Raw genomic sequence first — 7974 nt, forward strand, 5'->3', positions numbered from 1 at the left:
GTTTTATATTGGGTATTTACTACTCGATCGACTTGGGGTTTGTATGAATATGTTTGCCATTAAATTTTTGTTTTCTCTAATAGGCACAGTGCCTATTTGAGAAAACGGCAATGTATTGTAACTTAGAGGAGAGACTATTGAGTTGGTGACACAACGAGGGTACGCCCACTCCACACACTCTTGTGTTGGCCACGATCATGATTCTACATTTATATGCATATATCTGTGTAGAGAATTTTATTCCGAACACTATACAAACAAAAAAAAAACGGTGTGAATCAAGTATAAACTTGAAAAAACATGAGCAAAGTAAAAACTTTTTACTCCCACGGGTACAAACACGCGTAAGATTTTCTTCGCTGCAAATTTATTTGACGCTCTGTTGGCCAATTCTACCCATGTTCTTATAGAACTTTCTACTGCGAACACATTGCTATAAAAATGAAATACGTAGATTGAGAAATAATGTCAGAACAGTGAAATAAGTATAAACTTTGAAAGCGCTGCATCACAACAGTGTCGTCGCTGCTGAAATCACGGCTAATGCTTCGCCCAAGTTCCCACACTCGTGCGGAACATAATTAGACATTGATAGGCATATGTCTGGGTGGGGAATTTTATTGCGAGTTCAGTGATATCAAAATAAGCGCTGTAGGATGACAGTGAGGCTGGCAACAAACGAATGAGTATGAACATTTACTTCCTGTTTGGGTGTCACGGCGAGTCATCTTCGTGTTTATTTACTTCGTGGTGGGATACCAAATGCTTGGGTGACATTTTATGCATATGATCTTGTAGAGAATTTTATTGCCAACGCATTGATACCAAAATGAAAAACGTAGCTCGAGAATTGATGTTAGGAGCGTGAAAGATTATAAACTTTTTTGTGTTAACGCTTGAGCGCCCAGAACGCCGCGCGCACAACCCGCTTTTTTTTCCAGCTAGTGCCGCGCGCACTAAAGTGTTAATACACCACAACTGCCCCTCACCTCTCAATACACCACCACTGCCCCTCACCTCTCAATACACCAGCACTGCCCCTCGCCTCTCAATACACCACCACTGCCCCTCACCTCTCAATACACCACCACTGCCCCTCACCTCTCAATACACCACCACTGCCCCTCACCTCTCAATACACCACCACTGCCCCTCACCTCTCAATACACCACCACTGCCCCTCACCTCTCAATACACCACCACTGCCCCTCACCTCTCAATACACCACCACTGCCCCTCACCTCTCAATACACCACCACTGCCCCTCACCTCTCAATACACCACCACTGCCCCTCACCTCTCAATACACCACCACTGCCCCTCACCTCTCAATACACCACCACTGCCCCTCGCCTCTCAATACACCACCACTGCCCCTCGCCTCTCAATACACCACCACTGCCCCTCGCCTCTCAATACACCACCACTGCCCCTCGCCTCTCAATACACCACCACTGCCCCTCACCTCTCAATACACCACCACTGCCCCTCACCTCTCTATACACCACCACTGCCCCTCGCCTCTTAATACACCACCACTGCCCCTCACCTCTCAATACACCACCACTGCCCCTCACCTCTCAATACACCACCACTGCCCCTCACCTCTCAATACACCACCACTGCCCCTCGCTTCTCAATACACCAGCACTGCCCCTCGCTTCTCAATACACCAGCACTGGCCCTCGCCTCTCAATACACCACCACTGCCCCTCACTTCTCAATACACCACCACTGCCCCTCACCTCTCAATACACCACCACCACTGCCCCTCACCTCTCAATACACCAGCACTGCCCCTCACTTCTCAATACACCACCACTGCCCCTCACTTCTCAATACACCACCACTGCTCCTCACTTCTTAATACACCAGCACTGCCCCTCGCCTCTCAATACACCACCACTGCCCCTCACCTCTCAATACACCACCACTGCCCCTCACCTCTCAATACACCAGCACTGCCCCTCACCTCTCAATACACCACCACTGCCCCTCACCTCTCAATGCACCACCACTGCCCCTCACTTCTCAATACACCACCACTGCTCCTCACCTCTTAATACACCAGCACTATAGCCAGCACCAGAATCTAATAATATTATAAAATATAAGTGTTTACTTACGATAATATTTGCGTGATTGCATGAAGCGTTTGTCTTCTTGCTGACTGCACGGACCACAAACTGACCGCTTTGTTGATGTTCCTGGCGGCGGATGACGCTGTGACGTCACAGGTGAGGGACGCTTTGCGCACTACTCAATCGTCGCTTGAACCCATCATAAAAGTTTTGTTATTTTTATTATTTTATTTTTATTTATTTTTATACAAGAAGTTACACTGGAGGTTAACAGAGAATATAGAAAATAAGTTGAATTAACATTCTTGTAAAGCCACTAGCACGCATAGCGTTTCGGGTAAGTCTTTAAACTAACAGTTTTTTTTTTATAAATTAACAGTAAAATTGATAAAAAATGTTACCAGGTATTTTATAGCTTTTCTTTACAGGTACAGATAATTTTAAGTAAAATAATTACAGTAAAATCAACAAAAATGTTTACAGGTAATTTGAAGAAATATTGACACAAAAGCAGATCAGAATAATACACAATAAAGAAACAAGGATTACTAGATACATGAGAATAGCATTTCAGGGTTATACATTGGTTCACTGAAGCACAATATGAGGATCATTTCGAGGAAAAGTTTCAAGGAATAATGCAGTAGAATTGGTCATAAAAGTATTTGTGTGTACGTCTGATAACATACTACTTGTGAGGGAGGAAATATATATTTTTACCTCTCAGAATGTTTGGTAATGTGTTTATTTGTGATGTGTGTCTATGTATATATTAACACGTTGTACTGAATGGGGTGAGAATAGCTTGAGCTACATCATCCCTTTGTGTGTATTTTACCTCAATAAACTTATTTCAATTTCAATTTCAATGCAGTAGAAAATGCACTCAATACAACAACCATGATATCAAATGATATCTAAGATTACAATGTTAAAGTAATATGGCTTAGGTACAAATATTGGGGGATTGAGTAGCACTAGATACAGTGTGAAGATAAAGCCCATGGTAGAAAACTATGAAGATGAAATTAGGTACTTTTTGGTTTTATTTTTTGAATATGGCAAAAGTTGGACAGCTTTTCAAGTCATTAGGGAATAAGTTCCATAGACTAGGTCCCTTTATTTACATAGAGTGTTTACATAGATTAAGTTTGACTCTGGGGATATCAAAGAGATATTTGTGTCTGGTGTGGTGGGCATGTGTTCTGTTACATCTGTCCAGGAAGAGTTTCAGAACAGGGTTTGCACTTAGAAAAAGGGTTTTATAAACGTAATTTACACAGGAAAATGTGTGAACTGAATTTATGTTTAGCATGTTGAGGGATTTAAACAGAGGAGCTGTGTGTTGTCTGAAAGTAGAGTTAGTTATTGTCCTGATAGCAGATTTTTGCTGGATGATGATGGGCTTGAGGTAGTTTGCAGAGGTTGAACCCCAAGCATAGCTACCATAAGTAAGATAGAGATAGATAAGTGCATAATAGAGTGAGAGGAGAGCAGAGTAGGGTACATAATATCTGATCTTAGAGAGAATACCAGTTGTTTTAGAAACTTTTTTAGTTATGTGTTGTATATGGGTGCTGAAGTTGAGTCTCTTGTCTAAGTACAGGCCAAGAAACTTTCCATCATTTTTAATGCTAATGTTTACATTATCTATCTGAAGCTGAATTGCATTTGTTGATTTGATTCCAAATAAGATGTAGTAGGTCTTTTCTATGTTTAGTGTAAGTTTGTTGGTTGTGTAGCGAGTAGATTATCCCAATAATATACTCGCTCCAAATATAGTGTTAATGTTCCTGTCAACCTTTGGAGATGAATGAGGTGAGGCGTTGCCCGGGCAACACGGTGAGATGCCCGAGCAATATAAGCAGCGGTGTAGCGAACATTAACTAGTCTACTTTCAAGTGTGGTCTAGAGCAGACACTTGCGAGATACTGTACCAACGCTCAGTGCGCTCAACTCACACCAACGTATCACCTGTGTACTTCTGTATATTCGACCAAATATATATATAGTATCTTAGTGTCTGTGTTTATTTGTCACCATACTTTACGTAACAATAGAACCGTTACATTGGTGACCCAGTGAGTGAAAAGAACACCTAGTCACAAACTAGATCTTCGTCATGGATTTATCTACCAGGTTTCCAGCATACAACGCAGATGATTCAGAATTTTGGTTCATGCAGATGGAGGCTATTTTCGACCTTCACGAAGTTTCGACGATACCCAGCCACGATGGACTACAACATGGACTCTCACTGAACCTCTACTGCTGCTGCTTGCTGTGGACCGCTGCCACCTGTCACGGAACGCTGCCAACACGCGCGCCACAGCTATGATTTTCACCGCGATCGTCTCTGCCTTTTCATCTACTACGGCTTGCTGCTCCACGATCACTACTCACTCATCTGGCAGCTTCATCAGTAACTACATAATGTGGGATCTACAGCCTGTCCTGCCGACTCTCCGTCGCTGCCAGGGCACTGCTTGTTCTACAGGGGCGCCCACGAAAGCTGCTCTTTCGTCAGATTCATCTACACGTTCACTGCATTTTGATACTCGGCCGACTCAAGCCCTTTGCGCAGTACAGGACTTACAGCTTGCGTTTCCGACACTTGTCGCCTTCAGGACAATTCAGCTCTAGATGTGATTACCTCATTGTCCTAACTACGTGCCTACATTACCTCCTAATGTCCTGGTGCCCGAGCCCATCCGCCCCGGATCTAAATGCTCCACCAGCGACCCAAGGACGCAACAATTATGCACATTCTTCTCTCCTGCTACACCGAGCTTGTCCACACACTGCCTACATCTTTTGGTACCAGACTACAATTTCCACAGTCAACAATGTAGTACTCGGCGTGTACAGTCCTAATCAACCCAAGACGCTACAGCTTCGACACAGAGCAGACAGCAGACTACGACCGCATCGAGCCGCCACGCTCTCGCTCCCCGAGTTTAGACACTCACAAATCTCAATCGAGCCGCCACGCTCTCCCACATAGAGCTCCACGACTCCGGCCTCACTCAGCTCTCTGCTCTGCTCCAGGCTTCGTCTCAACGTCTGCGACACTGCTAAATCCAGAGACACATCCGCCGACTACGCAGTTCACTTTTCGACCCCAGTTACCAGCCGCACCACAACCTGATCCTACGACAACGGACGATCCTGTACGACCTCCCACCCTACAACCCCAGTTACCAGCCGCACCACAACCTGATCCTATGACGACGGACGATCCTGTGCGACCTCCCACCCTACGACCCCAGTTAGATGACATCAGCGAAGAGGAGGAAGTTAACTTTGATGGTTATGTAACGCGAGCAGGGCGTACAATTCGCCGACCAGCTAAGTTCCTTGATCAAGTATTTTTCCTTTCATCCCCTGGGAGGGGGAGTTCTGTAGCGAGTAGATTATCCCAATAATATACTCGCTCCAAATATAGTGTTAATGTTCCTGTCAACCTTTGGAGATGAATGAGGTGAGGCGTTGCCCGGGCAACACGGTGAGATGCCCGAGCAATATAAGCAGCGGTGTAGCGAACATTAACTAGTCTACTTTCAAGTGTGGTCTAGAGCAGACACTTGCGAGATACTGTACCAACGCTCAGTGCGCTCAACTCACACCAACGTATCACCTGTGTACTTCTGTATATTCGACCAAATATATATATAGTATCTTAGTGTCTGTGTTTATTTGTCACCATACTTTACGTAACAATAGAACCGTTACATTGGTGACCCAGTGAGTGAAAAGAACACCTAGTCACAAACTAGATCTTCGTCATGGATTTATCTACCAGGTTTCCAGCATACAACGCAGATGATTCAGAATTTTGGTTCATGCAGATGGAGGCTATTTTCGACCTTCACGAAGTTTCGACGATACCCAGCCACGATGGACTACAACATGGACTCTCACTGAACCTCTACTGCTGCTGCTTGCTGTGGACCGCTGCCACCTGTCACGGAACGCTGCCAACACGCGCGCCACAGCTATGATTTTCACCGCGATCGTCTCTGCCTTTTCATCTACTACGGCTTGCTGCTCCACGATCACTACTCACTCATCTGGCAGCTTCATCAGTAACTACATAATGTGGGATCTACAGCCTGTCCTGCCGACTCTCCGTCGCTGCCAGGGCACTGCTTGTTCTACAGGGGCGCCCACGAAAGCTGCTCTTTCGTCAGATTCATCTACACGTTCACTGCATTTTGATACTCGGCCGACTCAAGCCCTTTGCGCAGTACAGGACTTACAGCTTGCGTTTCCGACACTTGTCGCCTTCAGGACAATTCAGCTCTAGATGTGATTACCTCATTGTCCTAACTACGTGCCTACATTACCTCCTAATGTCCTGGTGCCCGAGCCCATCCGCCCCGGATCTAAATGCTCCACCAGCGACCCAAGGACGCAACAATTATGCACATTCTTCTCTCCTGCTACACCGAGCTTGTCCACACACTGCCTACATCTTTTGGTACCAGACTACAATTTCCACAGTCAACAATGTAGTACTCGGCGTGTACAGTCCTAATCAACCCAAGACGCTACAGCTTCGACACAGAGCAGACAGCAGACTACGACCGCATCGAGCCGCCACGCTCTCGCTCCCCGAGTTTAGACACTCACAAATCTCAATCGAGCCGCCACGCTCTCCCACATAGAGCTCCACGACTCCGGCCTCACTCAGCTCTCTGCTCTGCTCCAGGCTTCGTCTCAACGTCTGCGACACTGCTAAATCCAGAGACACATCCGCCGACTACGCAGTTCACTTTTCGACCCCAGTTACCAGCCGCACCACAACCTGATCCTACGACAACGGACGATCCTGTACGACCTCCCACCCTACAACCCCAGTTACCAGCCGCACCACAACCTGATCCTATGACGACGGACGATCCTGTGCGACCTCCCACCCTACGACCCCAGTTAGATGACATCAGCGAAGAGGAGGAAGTTAACTTTGATGGTTATGTAACGCGAGCAGGGCGTACAATTCGCCGACCAGCTAAGTTCCTTGATCAAGTATTTTTCCTTTCATCCCCTGGGAGGGGGAGTTCTGTAGCGAGTAGATTATCCCAATAATATACTCGCTCCAAATATAGTGTTAATGTTCCTGTCAACCTTTGGAGATGAATGAGGTGAGGCGTTGCCCGGGCAACACGGTGAGATGCCCGAGCAATATAAGCAGCGGTGTAGCGAACATTAACTAGTCTACTTTCAAGTGTGGTCTAGAGCAGACACTTGCGAGATACTGTACCAACGCTCAGTGCGCTCAACTCACACCAACGTATCACCTGTGTACTTCTGTATATTCGACCAAATATATATATAGTATCTTAGTGTCTGTGTTTATTTGTCACCATACTTTACGTAACAATAGAACCGTTACATTGGTGACCCAGTGAGTGAAAAGAACACCTAGTCACAAACTAGATCTTCGTCATGGATTTATCTACCAGGTTTCCAGCATACAACGCAGATGATTCAGAATTTTGGTTCATGCAGATGGAGGCTATTTTCGACCTTCACGAAGTTTCGACGATACCCAGCCACGATGGACTACAACATGGACTCTCACTGAACCTCTACTGCTGCTGCTTGCTGTGGACCGCTGCCACCTGTCACGGAACGCTGCCAACACGCGCGCCACAGCTATGATTTTCACCGCGATCGTCTCTGCCTTTTCATCTACTACGGCTTGCTGCTCCACGATCACTACTCACTCATCTGGCAGCTTCATCAGTAACTACATAATGTGGGATCTACAGCCTGTCCTGCCGACTCTCCGTCGCTGCCAGGGCACTGCTTGTTCTACAGGGGCGCCCACGAAAGCTGCTCTTTCGTCAGATTCATCTACACGTTCACTGCATTTTGATACTCGGCCGAC

At 46.1% G+C, this 7974-nt stretch overlaps 1 long non-coding RNA gene across 1 annotated transcript in view; it reads right to left on the reverse strand.

Annotated features, from left to right (window-relative positions):
* LOC123749810 (uncharacterized) overlaps window positions 1–2282 on the reverse strand; it is a 73266-nt gene extending 70984 nt beyond the window's left edge. Inside the window, exon 1 of the long non-coding RNA XR_011224753.1 lies at window positions 2127–2282. This is a non-coding gene — a long non-coding RNA (uncharacterized lncRNA). The remainder of the gene's footprint in view (window positions 1–2126) is intronic.
* Between the last annotated feature and the right edge of the window lie 5692 nt (window positions 2283–7974).

This window comes from Procambarus clarkii, chromosome 76 (genome assembly GCF_040958095.1).
Source record: "Procambarus clarkii isolate CNS0578487 chromosome 76, FALCON_Pclarkii_2.0, whole genome shotgun sequence".
NCBI lineage: Eukaryota > Metazoa > Arthropoda > Malacostraca > Decapoda > Cambaridae > Procambarus > Procambarus clarkii.